General features: G+C 38.3%; 1 long non-coding RNA gene across 2 annotated transcripts; it reads left to right on the top strand.

Annotated features, from left to right (window-relative positions):
• The first annotated feature begins 37 nt into the window (after positions 1-37).
• Positions 38-16,526, top strand: LOC111265344 (uncharacterized). Of its 2 annotated transcripts, none has more exons than XR_002683401.1 (4): positions 38-184; positions 330-434; positions 7,632-7,930; positions 15,719-16,526. It is a non-coding gene; the product is annotated as an uncharacterized LOC111265344 (long non-coding RNA). The 2 variants fall into 2 exon arrangements; XR_002683400.1 differs by having other exon boundaries at positions 7,602-7,930.
• The last annotated feature ends 5,418 nt before the right edge of the window (positions 16,527-21,944 follow it).

The following is a 21,944-nucleotide window of genomic DNA, read 5'->3' as shown; positions in this document are numbered from 1 at the left end:
TTATCACAAGCAATATATGTTGCTTCGTACTGGTCTTCTACTTTGGAGCAGTAGTGCAAGCAGTTGATGGTTGGAGAGTGCTGACGGTGAAAATGGCTGGTGCATTAATCGGAAAAGTCTAGGTATCCTGCTTAAAAAGAGGAGATACTTAATACAGAAAAAAAGACCGAAAAGTAGCGAAGCCGTAAGTGTAAATTTAAATAATTGCACCCATCTAGTGAGACAGCATCCGTTTTCTTGACCCAAAGAAAACCTTTTAGAATAGTACTCTAAACACATTACACATTTTGTGGAAGTATAATCCAGAGGCAATGATATTGTACACTTAGATCCCGCTATGCCTGTGAAGGAAGCGTTCTCCAAGATGGCTCGAAGTAACAGCGATTTCTACAGCTAAAGGAAGCAACAAAGGCAAGGGTGACTAATGCAGACAGGTACGTTGCTCGTTAAAAGGGCGCTGTTGGATGGGAGCAAAATTTGCATAAAACATATCGTATTTACATTAGTTCTTTGGTCATTCCTCTGTTAACTTTAATGTTTCATCGTTTATGGGCTCTCTCTGTTATATGTTGCTTTTTTGATTCTGTCAATTGAAACTGTAATGTTTTTCATCGGAATTGAATAACATGTTATTAATTCGATCCTGTTGTTAGCAGCCAACAGTCAAACGGAAGGCTGAGGAAAGCGTAAATGTTTATTACAAGGTAAACCTTCCAACAAACGAATAGTATTGCAGTATTTTTCAGAGCATTCGAATTAAGCGTGCTCAAGAAGCTCCAAAACAGTGTAAAAAAACTCAGCAATTACTGTCTCTACTGCTTCTCGGAGTACTTTTTGTGAGAGTTCCCTGAAATGTATGTGCATGCCCATTTGTCGCGACTTGAAAAAGCTGTGTTTGTTCTCAAGATAGCGCCACTCACAATGGAAACAGGATTCTAATCTGTATATTTTTCTTGTCAGTGTAATATCTGAGGGAGAAAATTCGCCCTTAACCCATTAGCCGAGAATGTCATAAACACTTGTCATTTTTAAGATACCAAAAATTCTGTCTATCGACATAACCATTTTTTTTTGTTTGTTTATTTAACTCTTAAGCAGAAGTAAGTTTACAGTTTAAAAACGTGTACAGAAGGAAATGATGATATTTCAACACTGATGATCTATAACTGCGAGAACGATAGCAGTAGTTTGTAATTATTCGTTTATTAGCACAGTTTCTGTTTGTATATCCTCGTCAAACACAGCTTAGATTTTTGTGTACCAATTTTAGTTCCACCGACGGCACATACTACTCAACCAGTATAAAGAAGTTATCTTGTAAATTTTAGTTGAAATTTCTAGCCGTTAGAGCACATAAAGAACATGTACACAGTCCATTTAGCCTCTACCACCAAACGCCTGCTCTTCTTGGTGCTATATACTATAAGTTAGAACTGTTTACAAAAGCAACCTAGTTATTAAAAAAAAAAAAGGCATTAAAAGAAATTTTACGCTGACATATGTTTATGATTGTTATATGGGACCAAAAAGGAAAAATAAGATATCATCCATGATATGGTAAGCGCAAAATTAGCCAAATTAGATATGGATGCTGTAACGTGTTTTGATGCATAAAAATGTCTCGCATGTGCTTGTGTATCTCACTTAATTTACTTAGGCATCTCTTGGTTTTAGCATTGATTAGTGCTGGTGCATTTAAATACAAGCTGTGCGTGTATGGATGACGACAGGAAGCCATATATGACTGAATATGCAGATACTATTATTAGACGTGCAAAGAGGTAGCTCTATTTTGGAGCACGTATCAGAACTGAACCACGAACTATTTTTTTTTGGGGAGGTGGTTGTGCTTTCATACGTAACTGCATTCACGGGTACATCAAATAGTACTACATAGCTTTCTTTTCTTTCACGTATATACTTCAATGTAAGTTTACTTAATTAACACATCTGTTTAGACTACACACATTTTTTCCTACTCCCTGTCTTCGAATTAACCAATGGAAGTAGGAATCGCACAACATTAATTCAGGATCGTACATACAATCGAATAATAAGACAAATAGCATTCTGACTAACACCAGGGTAAGCTCATCTTCATCGCTCGTTGCATTGGTTGTTGAAATTATTATAATTATAGATTACATACTTATACATAATGCATTAAATCACTTGTCTAAGTATTATTGAATTACAGTGATTTGAAGAATTTTGAAATGTGATTACATGGATTGACAAAACAAAATGCTTATAACCCTTTGGCTTCATCTAGTACAGCTTCATCATTCCACCCACTAGCGATCTAAACGCGCCGATTGGTAAACTATAGTCAGCAAGCTGGCAAGAAGTTCAAATATTTCGCAATCTATCGCAGGAAGGGCTGTGAAGCTGACCCTTCCGTGTACGGACACTCCATTGTTCTGTTTACTAGTAAATGCCTAAGTTGACTACTCAAAGGCTACTTTAGTGTCGGCGACAAAGGTTAGCAGGTTCAACAAATTCGCTCAATAAGAATCGCACAATTAACGACAGCCAGGGCGGCATGCACAGAGGGTCATGAAGTTCCAGATAGCGCCTTGACTTCTTTAGAGAGGAGTCAAAGCGCTATCTGGAATAAACGGGAACTAGGGAAAAGGTCAAGACAACACACAATTGTTTGAGTAGAATTCTCAGGAAATATTGAAAAAGATGCAAACCAGGTCAAGCAGCGTTCGCCTGGGAGGGCTTACGTTTGCCTTTAACTGTTATCCACTGTGTGTTTATAGACACCGTGACTAAGGAAATCACGGAAGAGTTTCGTACAGCTGTCATGCAACTCATGTCCTCAGTCCATATACATACATAAACACACCGCAAAGCGTTACGACAAAATACGGCGAGCTTACGCCCAACCATAGCATGGTACTTCAGTTGACGTTTTCAATAAACAGTTAAGCATAGTGGGTAAGTACCAAACCTTAAAAAAGACCATACGCTTGTTCTTAGTTTAGTCTTGCACGTTCACCTTCAATGACTTGCTTTCAGCAGACTTCTCAATGGAGATATGCTCCTTATGCGTTCTATTCCTGAGAGATCTCTTTGTGCACGACCTGTTTCTGCGTGTTTTCAAAATTGAAGCTAAGGAAACGAGTGTATCTAAAAAGCTGGATAAGGGAATCTTGTGTCGTTTCACTGGATAAAGCAAAACAACAACATTATACATAGTACACTAAAGGCAGATTAATGAGTCACACGCACGCGAACGACATCAGTAAAAAATTATCGGGTCTGTCCTATTCAGTACTAATAACTTTATAATTGTTTGATTTGATGTAACTGCTCTTCAACAGCTGACGAAATGGAGCTGCAAGCATGATCACATTTTAATTATACGTATGCGCTAATTTTGACCGTAAAACACTTTTCGTAACGTCGGGGAGTCGGATTCCTAAGTTCTGCGGTCAAGTCTCGTAAAAAACGCATTCATCAAGCTTTCGCAAATAAGTAAATTCGTAGATAGTATCATTATCATTATGCATTTGTAATGAGTTCTCCGAAACGACGACCGCCTAGGGTGACCCTTTTACCTTGAGCAACGGACGTTACTCTTGTACGGTGTTCGTAAGAGCTGTCATATATCTTAGAAACTGTGTAGTAGATGTTTCGTAATTGAGAGATGGACGGTACTTCACGTGTCAGACAAGCTCACTGTAACAGCACGTTCGATCTATTAAGCTAAAAATAGAAACTGACAAGGTTCTCTAACATGCGTCTGACTGTAAAGAACCAATCATTCTTATCATTAACGAAGCAAGGATTCCAGTTTATTAATAACCATTTGGGCGAACTTAATTTACGATTACACGGTAGAAGCGAGTCACCTTCATCTCTGACGCAGCTATAACACAGCAGTTTACTCTTTTGGTGCACAAGGTTTAATATTGCGTCTTCCTAAAGTAAAAAATCTTTAAAAAGGTTGTTCATACCCTGGTGATTGAGTTATTTGACATGAACCTGGCAGATGCCGAAAAATTCCACTCTTCCATAGTTTAAGCTTAAAAGAAATGGGAAACGCAAACCACAGCTAATTACTTTATAAAATCCGTCTTTATCTCGTAATGTGTGACCTTGCGTATTTCATTTTTTATGAAACGCATTTTCCGGCAAAAATCAGATGAGGAATGTTAGGAATGACGTCCCTATATGCTCAATACTCATGAAAACTACACGTTCATTCAGACACGGTTTCTTTAGCAGTCCAAAAATCCGTTTTTTTACTTTTACTTCCAGCGCATGCGTAGCAAGTAAGATTGAGTTATCGTTATTATCCACAAATCCCTCTTCACAAGTCAGAGAGCGCCTCTGCATTATGGCAATATCTGTTTTTGTGGGTGAAACCGCTGATGGCAGCACACATTAAAAACGGCACCTATAAGCTCCGTTATGTGGCCATGTACAAAAAAATATATTCTCCATGGATGTACATATCGACACACAGACAGCCATCTATATCATTCTTACGAGTAGAGCACGGTCACCCAGTAACCATACGAGAATATAAGGAATTAGTTAGTCCGTCTCTCCGGTGCTAGCTGCAGACGTACCGACGCAGTCATGCGTGCAATGGTCGCGGTGCTTATTCGGTTAACTGAACGCCGGACAAACGGACCGTCAGTAGCATATGAACAAAGAACAGGACGTGGTCTACGACGGCTATTTCCCTCCGCCAGCTTGACGACGAACGAGGTAAGATCCCACTATTCCCCCTCCAACTCCACCAGTTGCTTCAACTTCTACCGTTGCGACCAGGAAAAAACAAGAATAAGGGTCAATCTCTATTTTCTTTATTTTCTCTCTTCCCCATCTTTTCGTATCCTTCATACATATACAGACACTTTTCTTTTCCTCTTATTTTTCCGGCTCCGCTGCTGTTATCATCGTCGTCGTTCCGTCTTAGCCCCTCAGTTCACTCAAGTGAGAGAAATTAAAATAATCCCCTCCACTTCCCTTTTACTCCACTACCATGTTTGGTGTGCTGCTACTGCTGCGAGATTTTCACTAGTACGGGAGCATCGGCGCTCAGAGCGATGGCCATGGCGCCATCTGTTTTGCAGCTTCATTCAAAATTGTCCGAATCTCTCACTATATCTTTCTCCGCTCGTTGTCGTGTTTTTCCTGGTCGACATTGTCACTCTTCTTGTTCGTACATTACGGCTTACTCGAAAATGCAGCACCATGGTTCCACGTCCAACGTCGATGTGGCTTTTAATCCTGTTCGACCGCCACCCCGTCTAACCGTCTTGTGTTTCTAAAGTGCCTACATAAGAACAAAAACTGTCAAATAAACTTTAATGTCGTATAGATAGATCTGAGTATCAGATAGTGTATTGACTTTTATTGGGTTTTTATATTTCTAAAAATATCTACATAAATTTAAATTTTTAATGGAAATATTGCAAAGACGAAATAGCTTTAACAGTTCCAAGTGAAAGCTTCGGTATCTAATTAGATATTACTTATCTCAGAATGCCGATTTGTAATTTATCGCACATGAAACATTAATTCCAAGCGACTTGCAGATGTCGAAAAAAATATCTCCATTTCATTCAGTGATGGCAGATGTACGGAATCATGTGGCGATTTTTTAGTGAGCAGGGCATATTAGAGCGATGAAACGCTATTATTCCTGTCCTCTGCCCAAAAAAGACTGAAAAAAGCAATTAACAAATGGGAGAGATTTAATGATTATGAACGAAGCAGATAAAAAAGAACTACAAAAAGGCGAGTGGATAGGTCGGAGAGAACAGGGACATGGTTGGACCGAAGGGCAAAAGCGCAAAACTGCTAAAGGAGTAGAACCGGTGGCAAGCTCAGTCAGGGTGAGTTAGGAATCACCCTGAAAATTAGGGGAATCTAAAGATGTGCGAGAAAGAAAAAAGGAAAAGGAGAAGCCTCTCGTTGGAACAGTCTCGTTGGTAGATAGCCACTAGAAAAACCAGGCAGGGAAAACGACTCGCAGAGCGGTTCGTACAGTCTTCAGCCGGGTTCCAAATACGTATCTCCGGCGGTGTGGCCAAGTTAAGCCGAAAACAGTCAATCACGATTCGACACTCGCCATGTAACTTGGCACACGATAATGCAGTTTGACAAAATAACATGCATGTAATATTGCTATCCCTATGTCGAAAAAGTAAGGGGAAACCAAGAGATGACATCATTTTCACACAGATATAAGTATTACTCTTGCGGGACTGACGTGAATCGAAATCAAATTTTATCTTCCTCAAAGTCTTAGAGTAATAGAAGCAAATAATAGGAAACAAAAATATTTTGACGAAGTTAATATTATGATATTTTTAACATATATATTTTATGCATTACATGGTAATTTATCAATTTTTATACAAACCCTAAGAACATCAATGGGACGTATAATGGGAAGAAACATTAACAAGACTCAGCAAGCCATTAAGATGATGCAAGAAAACGCTGAGCTCTCAACGTACGTATTGGCAAATATGCTCATTATTATGAGCATATTTGTCAACATTCACTTTTTGAAATAGCCGAAAATAACTATTGTTTGTCTGCTTCGTCAATACAACATTGACCTTTAACCTGTCTACAACATAGTGGCTGGTCCCGTGAACTTTGTATACACCTTTTAGAAAAATGACGTATCAGTTAACTTTAAGAGTAATTGACGTGTCGTAAACACAAGGTGTGGGTTTCTCCATTAGCATTTTCTGTTCCTCATGCATTTGGACCTAACACACTGCAGGCAGGTAAACAAAATCTGTATGAGTTTGTCTGAAAACATGTTTCAGGCAATCGTCAACGGCATGACCAGCTTCAAATTTCGAAACATTTATTCGAATGAAGAAAATATGGCACAAAAAAAATCAAAAGGACACACATTTTGATCCCCTAGTGTGAATAGAGACACACTTGAATTGGTTTTGGCAGATTTTCAAAGATCGATGGAGGTATTTATATTAATAGGACAGACGATAAACAACACAGCTCTTTTTGAATAGGTTCGAAGAAATAAGGCTAAAAAGATTCTATTGTTCTTTTCTCTCTTTCTCATAGAAATTTCGAACAATAAAATGGGTCTTACTATCAAGATCGTAACAGGTAATTTGCGTCATACTCAGGGTCTAGTTAGGAGGTTTCACATAAGTATTATTTCAACCAGCGTAATTCATTTTTGTAAACAGGAGAAACGGTGATATGTACGTGTATTCCGTTCAGCTCTAGAAGATATGGTTCTGAATTCGTTCTGCTTAAAAATAATCAGTTTTAATAATTACATATAGTTAATAAACTACTATGTCTTTTGTGTACTGTATTGTGGTGTAAAAAATCATAATAAGTTTTGTGTGAAGATTAAAATGTAAACTTAACTACATTGCGAAAATACGTAGAAACTAAAATTACTGACACGTAATTAACTGCGCAATATCACTTGTTTAATCGCGATGTTGAATTAAACGAGTTGTTTATGAACCGATGATGCTTTCATTTCCAGTAGACGGTAGCATTGATAGAAATGTCGTCTATATTTGTTAAGTGTTCAATAATCGTGAGTTTTCTCTTTTGGCGTGACGGCCACATGACAGCCACATAACGGCTTTATATCCGCAACTCAGTGAGATCAGACGTCGAGGAGCCACCGAGGACGAATGGGGGAGGACCGCATCCGTTTTCAATATGTCTTCTATGGCTGTCTGAACGGCAATTGGTTCGTCGAAGGCCGTTCTTCTGAGGACACCAACAGCAATGCGGGACCGAGGTGCGTCGATAATAAATAACTCCCGACGCTTTTTCCAATGTCTTCGGTCTAGCAGAAACCCTCGCCAGTGCCGATGTGCTGACGCGTAGCTCATTGCTGACCAAGCTCATTTAGGCAAACGAAGCCCACTCCCTGATGCTGTTCTCGCAGGTTTAGGTAAGCTGTTGTGGATCTTTCTCTTGTCGTCAAATTGGAAATCACCTAAGTATCTTTGATCTGGATTGAATTAATTTGTTGCAGGACCTCCTTATTAGATAGAGACAGAAATTAGGCACTATTGGAGAAGAGATTCTTACCAATGTTTTACAGAAAGTGAATGTTATATTGCATCTTGCTTTTATGTTCTGCTGACTTCGTGTGGCAATTCGATAGTATGCAACTTCGATACGGACTCACTGCAGTTTGGGTAAAATGATCTAATCAAGTGACATGTCGCTCTACCAGTAAGAGAAGCTTAATCAAATAATGACTAATAACGATGAATTTTTAACAGCTCTTTTGAGTGCTTCCATAGATTGTAAGCTTAGGCTCGTCTCTGTTAGCAGTATTCTCGCAAAGTAACATTGCTTCTCGTTTCCTTCAAAGCAATGTTCATACCATCATCTCTAAAAGCATATCAGGGCCACAAGTATCGCCCACGAGCCCCATTATTCTTCTTCTGTCGGCTGTCATTCACTCTTGCATGAGGACATCAGTGTGCCGTTCCTAACTTACACTCAGAGCTCGCCCTTACCAAGCAAGTGCCATCTGCCACCTTGCTTGTGCATCTTTTTCCATCCCATTTTTTTCGCTCTAGTGGTTTCCTGCATTTCACATTTATCGACTTTATCTATATCTTGAATGCGCCATCGTATACAGAACCATTTTGGATAAAGACTATAAGAGAGAAAGACAATCTTGAAACTACAGTCAAGCTAACACAGGCAAGGTAGGCACAGTGCCTGTGTTGAAAATTCGATTTCTCCAGGAGACACAGTGAGGAGCTAGTTCAGAGATTAAGGCTGTATTTCTATAAGTATTAAGGTACATGTAAGTTGAGCCACAGCAAAAGCGGACATATATGGACCAATAAAACCGGTTTCTCAGATATGCGCGAGGAAATACGGACCAAAAGTTGATCTTAATAACAGAACACTAAAGCCGTTCTAAGAATTCAACATTTATTTTGGTTATGATTGCATATAACCATTTGGAATCCTAACGTGACCAAGCAAAGGTTTGCTCTTTCTAAGTTCCCGTAAGAAGATGTCATTTTGCTGGTGCACATGTTATAGCCACGTATGCAGTACCCTACGGATCTCATGAGATTATGTATTGATATGGATATGGATTGATAATGTGTTATAGAAACTAAAAGCTTACCAACTCTGCCCTGTTCTCTGTCAAATATATGAACAAGTCAAGGCTATACAAGAGCTTGTCCCAGTTTGTTTTTTTTTAAATTTGTTTAGCCAATAGCCGTCTTAGTTTATGTGAATCTAGGCAAGAGTATCGCGCGTATTAAGCATAATTTAGCTTAGCGACAACACAGATTACAATTTCCTGTGTCTATGGTTTGCTTTATATTCCCATACTAAACTTGTAAATTCTATGACGGTATTCTTCTATAAAATATTTGGTAAACCAAAAAATCAGATTGTTTGGTCTTGGTCGGTGCGGATTTCCACTTTTTCCAATAATTTGTACAGTAATATTAATCACGCTCATAATGCATAAATAGACAAACCAAAATGAACGTACGGTTCTTATCTTGGATCTAAAAAATACTTTCTCGCCATTTGTTCAAACCATGTCTGAAGATCCGGTTGTTTTACTAAGCCTGAATAGCTGATTTTGATAGGCGCTTGAGTTGATGAAGCTTTGCCCTTAGTGCTCAACGATTATACCCAAAGTATTTTACATGCTCAGGTGGCAACTTTATTTGCAAATAAGTTTTTCTTCGTGTAACGCAATTTATAATTAGTAAACTGACTCAGATTAATATATCCAGGTTTAGTCAAAGTGCAAAAATTGTGTTCCAACTAGAGCAGTTGACCTTTATTTTTGATAAGTGTGGAGTTTGCTCTAGGCTACTATGAGAGCTCTTATAGATATAAACATAGAGCAGTTCGTTAAACATACGAGTCGTAAAAAACTCGTACAAAAAAGTTTTATCTATAATATTTAAGTCAAGCATACGGAAATCGCTTGCCGAAAGAAATATTCGTTATAAATCTGATCCAACTCACTGTCCTACAAGTTCATAGAGTAAACGAGTTGTCTACGTCTTTGATTTAGTTTGTCAAAAATCTTATATACATATTCCTTTTTGACGCACATACATTTTTAGTGGTCTTTGACTAACGTAGTCCTCAATAAGGCAACCTAATGCTTCAAAGAACGTTTGTTACTGATTGTGCTAGTGATTACAGTTCTAACTCCTTTGGAACGTACAATTAGCCAGCGTACAGTATTGCGGCCTAGTAAGCGCACGTCTGCGCTACGCAATTTTTAAAAGCGGATTTCGGCAGATCTCGTTCTTAATGGGAGAAGGCACGAGCAAAGATACTGAAGACACTGATGGCACGGGATACTAACATCAAAATATTAGACGTTAAATTACCTACAGGGGGCATGACTGAAGATAAAGCATACCCAACGGAGAAAATAAGCAAGAGAAACAATATATATGATTAGTATGATAAAACTGATTGGAGAGTATTGAGCTTGTAAAGCCATATTAAATGGAAGGAAACTTCTTTAGACTTAAATCAAGGACTTTAAAGCTCCAGATCTACTCAGACAGGTTGAATAGTGTGAATATTAAAATCTAACATTTTAAATGGAATGAGAATGATAGTGTTGTCAAAAGTAGAATTTGACATCAAAAATTAAATAATAAAGCTGATATCGTCAAATCAAATATAAAATATATATTTTATATTTGATTTGACGATATATAAAAAAAAAACATTAGGATCTACAAATGAAAAAAAAGAGAAAAATAAAGCTCATAATTCGAAAATATATGATATTGTAAGAGTGAAACAAATATGAAAGCAGTATTGCGCTAATGGTAGTAATAATTATGACATAGATGGTGGTACGTAATGCAGATATGAACGGCATCATGAAATAGGCTGGCAAGTACTAGATGTTATTAGATATGGTTTTTCGAGAATCTTTCAGAGAGAACAACATTTGACGTCCGTCGTAATTTAGCAGTAGCGCAATGAGTTTTGAGTTGGAAAGTTGCATTGGGGAGCTGCTTCCTGCGTTTCTATGTTCCAGTTGATACACTTACTTCTTTTTGTACTGTGAGAACAAATAATTTCTTGAAAAATAAATTTCGACAGGAGTCACCTATTTACAAATAGGATTAAGACCATAATTGCACGAATTAGGAATGCTTCGGCCATAATAATTTGGTGAGTTTCTGGAAACTTTTAGAGAATAGTAACAGATTGAGCTTACAATAGAGCACAACGCTAAATGTCATCTTTTGTACAATTTTAGCTTATATGTCTTCCGGTAAGAAATATGTAGGTTAGATTTCTTTAGTCTTGATAATCTAATCCAAAAATTATCACATTTCGCATTTTGAAGTAAGACGTTTAGTTCTCTCCATTCTATGTCATCGAGATAGAAGATGCATATTAGACTTCTATATAATGCTGAACCCACACACGTAAGGGAGTCCAAAAAATAAAGAGATCTTTTGTGCTTCTTCGGAGCTGATCCCAGAATGTTGAAATAAACAACAAAGTAAAACATTTATACATTGTTAATCTCGTACTGTAATATGCCACGTACAGTTATAAGGCGTATTAATTTTCAACTACATGAAAGTCTGCGACTACAATCGACTAATGTCATTGCGTATGGAGTAACATATATTCCTACTGAATCGTTCCTGACTCTTGAAAAAAATATAGCCTAAGGCTAAAACAAATATAATAGAGAAAAATACTGTTTCGAAAGCTTTTTTTGCTTTTGTTCTGTTTCTGGGAGTAATTGATCATCAAACAAGTGCGAACGCCAGTACAACAGTACATACAACGTTTTTTAAATGGAATGAACGTCTATAACGGTATAAATTGAGCCGAGACTTTATGTAGAAATTTAAAATGGTCTATGCCCAAATAACTTTCTTAACCACTGAATTCCTACTGAAAACAGAGAACGATCTTTCGACGCTTTCAACTAAAATCAGTAAAATTCAATCTGTTAGCTTAACTTTTTTCATAGTCGCCAAAGAACGCTGCTAAAGATAGAAGTTACCGCATAACTGAAAATCTCGGTTTCTCTTTTTCATTGGAAAGTTATCTACGCTCGAACATATACTACATATACTTGATAGCTTCCCCGGAAGTCTTTTTCATTTGTCCTAACCGTATGTGCTAATGTGATAATGCTTCAATGTCAGCAGCCACTCGAATGAAGAAACGAGCCCATGGGAGCGAAATCACGTGCTGGCTATTTCTCAGAAGAATCAATTCACAGTAAAAAAAGTGAGCCAAATAACGCCATTATAATTTTTATGGAAAATGATGTACTGCCAGACTTATTGAATTTTTCGTAAATGTACTAATCAATCCAACCCATTCCTTTAAAAACCTTGACTGTCACGAGTTTCTATCTCTCGATGCATATTGTACTAAACATAACTCTGTGTCCGTCTGTGTGTAAAACGAGCCGTTTTAAAGCTAAGCTTGTTCCGATGAGCTGCTATTAGGAAAAAAGTTAAAAAAGAGAAAGGGTTATCAAAAAGATCGGCAGAAAACTTGACTGCTATGAACCGCAAGATCTAGTTCATTGTCTGCATCATTGTCAAATAGGCGAAGCGAAAGTTAGAGGAAGCTTGCATACTGTAATAACACTTGATGTGTGTCACTCTGCAAGGGTTACATCTACTCCGAAACACTATGAAAATGACCGAATCCCATCGCCGAGATTTTACACTCAACATTTAGTCTTACATTAACGAAACCTGCAACCATATACCAGTGAGCGCAAAGCGAAGCTTGCTGGAAAACGTATTCTATCCACATTCTACTGAAACTGAGCGTCTGTCTGTGTGATTAAGATCTCCCATATAACATGATCACTTTGGACAATTTTTTTACGGGATAAGAGAGTTTTATTCTGGGGTAGGCAACTTATGAAGTTTTGCCTATTAGTTTCTTTGGGCAATAGTTTCTTCCCTCCGTAGAGGATAATGGTTATTTAAGCAAGTATGATCTTTTGAGCTATTTGCTCAATAAGTGTAAAGAACACCTGGAAGTTGTTAATTTTTCCACGTTTTACAAAATTTGCGGAAACCTATATTTAAAAAAATGTCCTATATGTATCCTTTACCCATAAGACAAATATTGAACAAATAGCAGTACAGTAAAGGTTGCTAATTACTAGGCTAAAAAATAAGGTTAGGTTATGCCTCATACTGGTGCCGCGTATAAAGCCAGGGGTCAGTTTCAAATATACAGGGGGAGTATAACTTAAGTTCACATTGGGAGTCTTAATATCTATGTCAGTTATTCTTTAGGAAGCTGGATTCACGAAGTCTGATAACGGGTCAAATGTGATGAGGGGAAAAAGTTGGGATAAAAAAATAAGGAAATTGATAGTATCATATAATAGGAAATAGGCGACACGAATGAGACTTACTAAAATCGTAGGAAAAAGAACTCTATGCAAAAGCTGCGGATCAGTCTAATTGCAGGTAAAATCGAATGTCTCACTATGTGTTTGGAATCGTCCCTCAGCAATAATCCCTTCAAGCAAATTTTTTGTGAGATGGTAAAGCCTTGTTTTGGAGTTCATTGCACCGTTAACTTTGGAAATAGAGTGAATATTATTTTTGAACAGGATTCCAAGCAAGACCAAAAAAACAGGACTGTAAGCGATTTGTCCGGTAATCGTTGACAAATTTTGAAAGGTTTACATTAAAGAGTTGTTCAGTTTTCAAGCACTGTAAATTTAATTTAATATTTTCCCGCATGCAAAACCGGAAATTTTTCACAAATAATGCAAAATTAGTGCGGTGTTATGTTAAAAATTTCAAAGAGTAGACTAGTTTTTTGAAGCTATCAACTTCCATACCGGAACGATGAATTGCACCGTGAGCAATTAAAACAATTGTGACGAAAGTACAGGCTAATTACAACAAGGTAATGAGGTTATTGGAATATTGTAATAGGAAAACATGATTACTACTGCAGGATAACAGGGTTAGTATCTGTAGTGGGGTAACTGTAGTGGGGCCGTGAATTATGTTGGGTGTAACTAGTCAACAGAAAAAAAAGTGGATAACATTAAGCAAAGCAACTGCACCGAGAAAAGGGGGTCACGGATATAACGTAATAGATTCACCGTATTAAAAAAAGTGATTCGCTATGATGAATGGAGCTGTACCCGAACAACCAAGTCACTGGCGACAAAACTGCAAGACCTTATTATTATTCCAGTTATCAGTATTGAGTTATTCCAGTCTGAGTTCAGGATGACTGCAAGAGGCTGACAGGACAGAGGTGAAGGGGAGGGTAGCGAAGTTGTCTTGGAATCAGGATAACTCGGTCTTTAAAATCGAATCTCGCAAACCAAAAATCTCGCAAATTAATTACGATATGTCCTTTGATAACTTTCAGCGAGCTAGATAAGTGGTAGTTGAAGCAGTAGCGCATAGCATAGACTAATAAATTATGTGAAGACGATTTTCCTGGCCAAAAGAATCATTTTTATCCTGTGGACCTTGTTTATGTTGGTTTTTGACAAATGCTGAGGCACTAAGTTATGGTCCATATGTCATTTCTTGTAAAGTTGTATCATCAGGTGGAATTCTTTAAGTTCTGCTCCAATTACAAGACCTAGCAATCCACTTTGGTGTTTTTAGAAGACCGATCTTTTTGCTTACGCAAAAAGATATTCAATATATTTTTCAGTATGCGGCGTTATTAGCTATTAAGGGATCAGTGGCGTCAGTAATACTAATTTCTGTATGTGTATAATCATTAAAAACACACTCAATACGACTGCTGGTCACAATATATACATTTTGCAATATCAAGGTATTTTACGCATTATTTACGTCTTTGATGCACTTTTTACTCGTATCATTATTGCCTTATTATACAATCGAGTTAAATAATGCGTTTTTTAAGGCCGTATTTTTGCAATGTTTGCCCTTCTAAAATATATTCATGTATGCTTGATGCTAGTCTTCTGTAGAGTAACGCATCCAATTTTGATAATGAAAAAACTCCTTTTACTTTCTGTCTTAGTTTTTTTTTCAAACTTCTAAAAAAGGTGACTGGCAAACTTTAATGAAAATCGGCTGCTGGCCTTAGCCACAACATTCGCTCAAAGGACTTGCCAACTAAAATTGAATTATTTCGTTCGATGCTGCTGCTGTGCCATAAAGAACCTTCATGGATTAATAACCAACCTCCTACAAATTATTCGCGAACCTTCTGATTCATCGTAGAGAAGCCCTATCTCACATTTATTGAAAGTTGTGATCGTGGATCTCCATATGTGCATAATGAGCGCGGTACCATATGGTTCGCGCGACGCAAGCTTCTTTTTGAAATCTAAGTAATATTAAAATATTATCCTCACGGGAACTATGCGTTGGAGATACATCTGTTAAGGGCGCTCTTTGCGAATGCCAGATAGGAATTTACACGAAATTGACTGGGTACTGGTATTCATCTTTTTTTCAAATTATCGATCCTTTCTTTTGCTATAGTGGTTCATAAAATAGACGTCGTTTTCTTGATCACTTGAAACAGTTGTATGCGATAATATATAGCTTCATATTTATCTCAAATGCATTGCCATATACAACATATGACCTAACTATTGGAAGCCGTGTTACAAGTAAATATCATAATGACGTTGCCCGATAAATTCAAACCTTTGGCGAGCAGTTTGTTTAATAAATGTAACCTCTGGTATCTTTCACAGTCTGCGGGTAAGTCCCACCCAGATTCAACAAAAGCCGTCAGACATCGCTGGGGGACAGTCTCTAGTTGATAAGAGCAACACAACAACAGCTGTACTCTCAGTGCAACATTGAGATAGCGCGCCGCAGCCAACTTTATATGCCTCCCGTGCACGCTTCCCTGTTCCATGCAGGGCAAGCGCTAGCTTTTCAAGGCGACAGAGCTTTTCTCTCTTGTGGTGGATCCATAGAAAAGTGAGCTTATATTTGCAAGGATTGAGCTAAAAACCTAGTAAAGAGATATAATGGTATATGGAAACGACAAATTCTACGTCATATAATAGAATAAGGCACCTTAAAAGTTTCCAAAAAGTCCTGAAAGAAAATTACTTTATACTTTTCGATGGGAACACTTTTTTAAAAATTACATGTTAAAATAATGCAAGCGTGAATAGCCGATGTTTGTTAGATAGATTGTTGGAGAAACGGCATTAGCCATTATATATAATATATGTGAACTGCTGAACGGCAGTTCAGTGATTCATAAAATCGAATTTTTTTCTGTAAAATGTAATATCGCAATTAGAGATCGCAATTATTACAAAAGTGTTTTGCAGCCGTGCTTTCGCTACTCGCTTGTGACACCGGTACTCAAAAGATGTTTAAGCCTTACTCTGGCGGCGTAAAAGTAAGTTGCGTGTATCAAACGGTTTATTGTTAATTGTATCCTTAGGTCCCTGTCATAGAGAGGTGTGTCAGAAAATGGTTAACACTGGCTTATCAAAGACAAATCAATTTTAATAAAGTCTGTGAGTGTTATACAGGACTGAATCGGCACGAAAGCCTTGGTTGAAAAGGGCCAGGGGTTGCTGTTTCAAGTTCTGCCAGCTACGTTTAAGTACAAATTTTTTTTATGAAGAAAGAAAGCCATTTATACAAGGTTAGGCGATATATGTAGCTTGAATATGTATTTATGTTGATTTTCAAGCTATTTGAGAAAGTTTTTCATCATCACTTAATATGAATGTCTTAGAACCCTGAAGTGGTTAATAAATGTATAGCCTGATTGCGTAATTATCGTGTGTATAACAAAACTTTAGGTTGTGGTAAATGGCTGATTACGTTGAATGGGAGCTTGCATGTTAGCAGTGTTGCATCTATATGCTAGACAGAGAGTGCTTCCCATAGGCACTGTACAAAAACAAATATGTGCAGCGCCGCGTCCCATAATGATAACTTTGTCTTCCTTTAAATTTTGATGCACGCGTCACTGACGTAACGAATATGGAAAATTCAGTGTTCCTTAGAAAAACTGACTACAATGTCAGTCCGTACGTATGATAGCTTTGTAGTTTGTACACTGCATTATTATACATACTATTTAAAGGAACATACAATAGATTGTCGTGTAGTATTTGTCTTCTTGAGTTTTCGCTTTGCTTGGTTTTAGAGCAATAATGATATTCTACATTATTGGTGAAGGCAACAGTTAAGAATATATAAAATCTTATATCTGGCTGAATTAAAATATCAATGAAAATAACATTTACGAAATCATCCAACATCTGAGACAACTTCAAAAGGATAAAAAAATTTGCTGCTTTTCCATTTTTCGCCTTATCTTGTGTCATCTGCTGTCTCATCATCTGTTTTCGGGGCGCCTACCCCTCTCTTGCCACAGACGTTTCAGACGTTAACATCTTGGCGCCTCTAACGCTAGTTTCATGTAAATATCATAGGGTATATACGCTGCTTTTTTCTTAGCTGTTGAGCTATAAGGAAGGAAATTCGGCATTCGCAGTACACACAAACTTGTTCTGTCTGCGTGAGGTTGGTCGGGATAGCCCCTCGAGACTCTTTTCTCATCTGACTAACGCATACTCGCCCACGCTCATACCTCTTAGATGCACAAATGACATCCGCGTAGCAGCACGGCCTATTCGTGGCGGAAGTGATAGTGGAGTGACTGCGATGTGGAATTCCGCAGACTTAAACTGGGTTTCGTTCAGCAAAAGAGACATAAAGGGTGCCTGAAGTAAAGTACCTATATATCCCATCACTTCTTACTTTCCCTATTCCAATTACCTTATTCACAATAGCTTCTCCCATCTCTGAGCAACTGTTGACAACTCGTGCTTACTAGACGACGGCAACCTTTTCGGCTAATCTGTTCTGCACAGCCAGTTCGTATCCACTCGAGCACCCAATCCACTCCACTACGCTTGTGGCAAGCGATCTCGACCTGCTGTAACACCTGCTTATCGTCATCTTACTATCCCCCACTGCAGCTAATACCGCCATCACCATCCATAAATGGTCTGCAAACTGAATTGCGGTTGGTGTCAGGTACACGTCTATCAGACACGTAAGGCCAATCTGCTTTTTTCCGCGTCCTCAGAAATTATAGGATCGGAATAGAAACGAGCAAAGAGCTAGTAGGGCTCGAAATCATACGAGAAACAAGAAGACCAAGAATAAAAGGGCAACAAGGAAGCATACCCATATTAAGATAGACTGGAGTTTCTGCCTTATACGCATATACGTTAGACAAGTGAAAGTCTCCTAACAGGACAAAATCAAACCATACTTTAGAGCTGTCTAATGAAGGACACGACGTCCACATTGCCTGTCTTATTCAGCATATATCTCAGTGATAGCGTGAGCAGATCTCATCTTGAACCGAAAAACGAGTTAGGAGCGATGGACGGAAGACATGCGCAACGTAGACGATAAGGCACTAGAATCTATAGGCGCGATATAGTATAAAATACGTGTAAGGACCAATGTTTAGGGCAATAACTTTCTTTATTCACCAGAAATAAATGTTTGTATCATTTTGTAATTATATTTTAATATGCTAAAGATTTTCGGTTTTAAGAAGGAACTAAAAAGGGTTTTTAGAAAGGACTATTTAGATAGGTAAGGCATATAGATTTAGTCGTGAATATATTGATATAAATCAGGAGAACTACCCTCGCGAAAACATAATGATTGCTAGACTATTTCTTACTTTTCAAAAAGTCATTCAAATTATGTCGAAAATTTTTAAAATTAAATTATTTAACGTGTTATGTTACTCTGTGCTTGTTCAGAGTTAAACATTATGTAGAATGAAGCAAAAATATCATGACGGTTTTAAAGTCTTTTGAATCTGATAAGTCGCCTGAGTGTTCGCGTCACGAGATGATTGGGTGTGATGGTCACTTTCATTTCGACCAAAAGGACAGACGTTCTACTACACGCAGGAGGTACCAATCTAGTATAATCTCAAGTTCTCCGGTGAAGCTGAATAAGTATATATATTAAGCGTTTTGCGATTTTTCCCAAATATTGATCGAAACAGTGATTACAGATAAAAACGTCCAAAGAGTGGAATAATTCGTGCTTGCCAACCGCTAAATCTCTACAGGAATGATAGCAGAACAAATATAGACCTCAGTTTGCTCATGTAGGCCTATTTTGACGCTCGTTTGACGTCAAATGGTTTATGGGGAAGGTTATGCTTAAATCAGCTGAATGTCGGACAGATAAGCATCCTAAATGACTGCGTCGTCCCGGATGACCAGATGTGAGCGTATGACTGCAATGACGAGACCAAGAAGCAGTTTTTCGAGTATCGCTTTAAAAACGAACTTTGATCGAAACAAATAGCAGGATCCGGTTTAGACCAAATCCTATCAAAGCCTATTCTTCATGACCGTCTGAGAATCATTCATCATAAATTCATCCCGTCAGATTCCACGGTCACCAAAAAATACTATCAAGAAGTTTTTGGAGGACTACGCGAGTCTGTGAGATGCAAGAGACCAAAACCGTGATGCAACAAGTCTGAATTTTCTACCATGACAGTGCATTGGCCCACATCTCACTATGTATACATTGCTGCAAGAATCCTCAACGTGTGTCTTGCCCTACAACCCGTCTGCATGAAATTTAGTACGGATTTCCATCGGGTTTCTCATAGGTTTCGGCTACAGAGTCTTATTATATACATTACGGTGTGTCAAAACAATGTTGTGAAGATACAGAACATCAGTTAGCAACAAAAATAAATGAGTGGGAATTGTTTCCATTACATAATTGTACCTCGTTACATAATGTAATACGCTTCCTGATATAAAACGTATAACGTATCGGTTTATAGGGGCTCGGTAATGCGTTTAACCTCTGTAGACCAAATCCCTGAAAAAAATCCCAAAGGGCTTTGATTGAAAGGTCTGCGTTGAATATTGGGTAGATTATTGTTGAAGCTCTATGCAGATAATTTTTTGATTTACACAATATTCCTTCTTCTTACTGTATATTTGCCCTACGCCCTGCGTGCTTTATAAACTATTCGAAATAATAAAAGATTTTGCAATTCAAAATATTGTTGATTCTAACATATAATCAACGCTCGTATTGCGATTAACAAAAGGTACAGACTAGAATTTAAATTCATGCGTTTGCTATTTAACGAAATGAGCGTTTATACTACGCACGTTTTAAAGAATGTTGTAGCTAATGTATCGTGTGTATAACTAATAAAGGATGCCTACTGTAGATGGATGTAAAAAGATTCTTAGCATACTTCACAAGTGCTGAGGAATCACGGTATTGCTTTATTTGTCCTTGCTTTCCGATCCGGGTTTGTAGCATCATCGTATCAGTTTCCAATAAGTTCCCCTCAAGCCGCAATGGCCAACACACAAACAGAGCCAGCAGCCCCGTCGACACCACCCTTTACAGAAGTGTGTTACGAAGTTCCACTCGAAGACTGCACACCACGCGCGAACCCGGCCAAGCCAGGACAACACATCCTACCTCCGATCGAATACCAATCGTCCTTAATGCCGACCCGTATCGAAGCTGTCCGCGCTACCCAGCCCAGATGAACGGACAACAATACATCCATTTGCTGCTACATTTTTCTTGTTCGGTTATTCCCGAAATGCATTCATCTCAATTGACTTTTTGCATAGGATCTACTCGACATTACCTCCTCCCGCAACTTTCTCTTTCTTGGGGAATATGACCAAAAAGTATGATTCTTGAGAAGTCAATTTGTTTGGGTTAATCAAAGATCGAATTGGTCTGACCAAGCAAAAAAATCGCATATTTTGGCGAAAAGGACAAACTTATGTTCGACTTTTCCTTTTTCAATTCAACAATGGTATGTCTGATCACAGTAATAATAATCAATCACATTTCATTAATTTACCTTAGCTGATAGTAATAGGAAATATAGATCCATCTAAAATACTTTGCGTCATAAGGATTACATAAGTCTTCCATCGTGATTTGCCCCACATCTGGAGCGCCCACATCTATCGCTAGGCTCGTAAAACCCGGTGTTCCGTATAGTCTACGGTGAAACCCATACGCGGCAAAGTGAACGACGGCGCATCTGTTTAGCCGATTTGTCCCTTTCTACTCGTTATCCCTCATCGCACCCGGAGCAATCTGCACTAATTTTGCTTCCAGTGCCTGAAGTTGAACTTAAGGGCTTCTGTTGCTAGGAGCTCAAAGCGGTGAGGTAGATCCTTGGATAACAATATTGAATCGGCTAGGGGATACGAGAGTTCAGTGCGTTTTCGAAGACGGAAACTTATACGCGATTTAATTGTTCGATGTTGTTCAGTGTAAAATTCTTTAAATGGCGCGCATCCCATAGCGATAAGAGCTATTTTAGGACTGAACAAGCTGAGAGCGGCCGCAAGGGATAAGCGATGAAACGATTTGATTACTCACGCGGCCATCACTGCCTTTCTCCACCTTTTTGTGATGTACACAGTCAAATTCTTCCGTTCGTGGAGGATAGCAACCGTAGGTTCGACAATTGGTTAATGTAGGTAGGAGGCGAGCTGCCGATGTATAAAATATCAGTGACTGCTGTCATGCCTCCCTCTCTAAACTTTGTCACCTCCGTTTTGGTCAAGCTCACGGTCAGTTTTTAACGTGGTATTGCTGCGGGGAGTCAAGCTAGAGCTCGCTACATTGTGAACCTCTTCGAACCAAATGTCGCTGAGTTGTGTATGTAGAAGGAAATTTCGACTGATTTCCTCAGCTTTATTTGACTAGGAGGGCCGTTTAATAAGATGAAGAATAAATGTGGCTTTAAATCGTCCCTTGAGTTGAATGTGTAAAAAGCAACAGTTCGGCATTTCATTTCCTTCATCGATGGTTACCCCGCTGTCTTATGGAATCACACATGAAGCCAAATTAAGAAAAGAAGTACCTTTAGTAATACCTGGTTCGAACTCATTGAAT

Source organism: Varroa jacobsoni, unplaced genomic scaffold, assembly GCF_002532875.2.
Source record: "Varroa jacobsoni isolate VJ856 unplaced genomic scaffold, vjacob_1.0 scaffold_959, whole genome shotgun sequence".
NCBI lineage: Eukaryota > Metazoa > Arthropoda > Arachnida > Mesostigmata > Varroidae > Varroa > Varroa jacobsoni.
The sequence above is the reverse complement of the archived record's forward strand: the minus strand, read 5'-3'. Positions and strand labels throughout refer to the sequence as shown.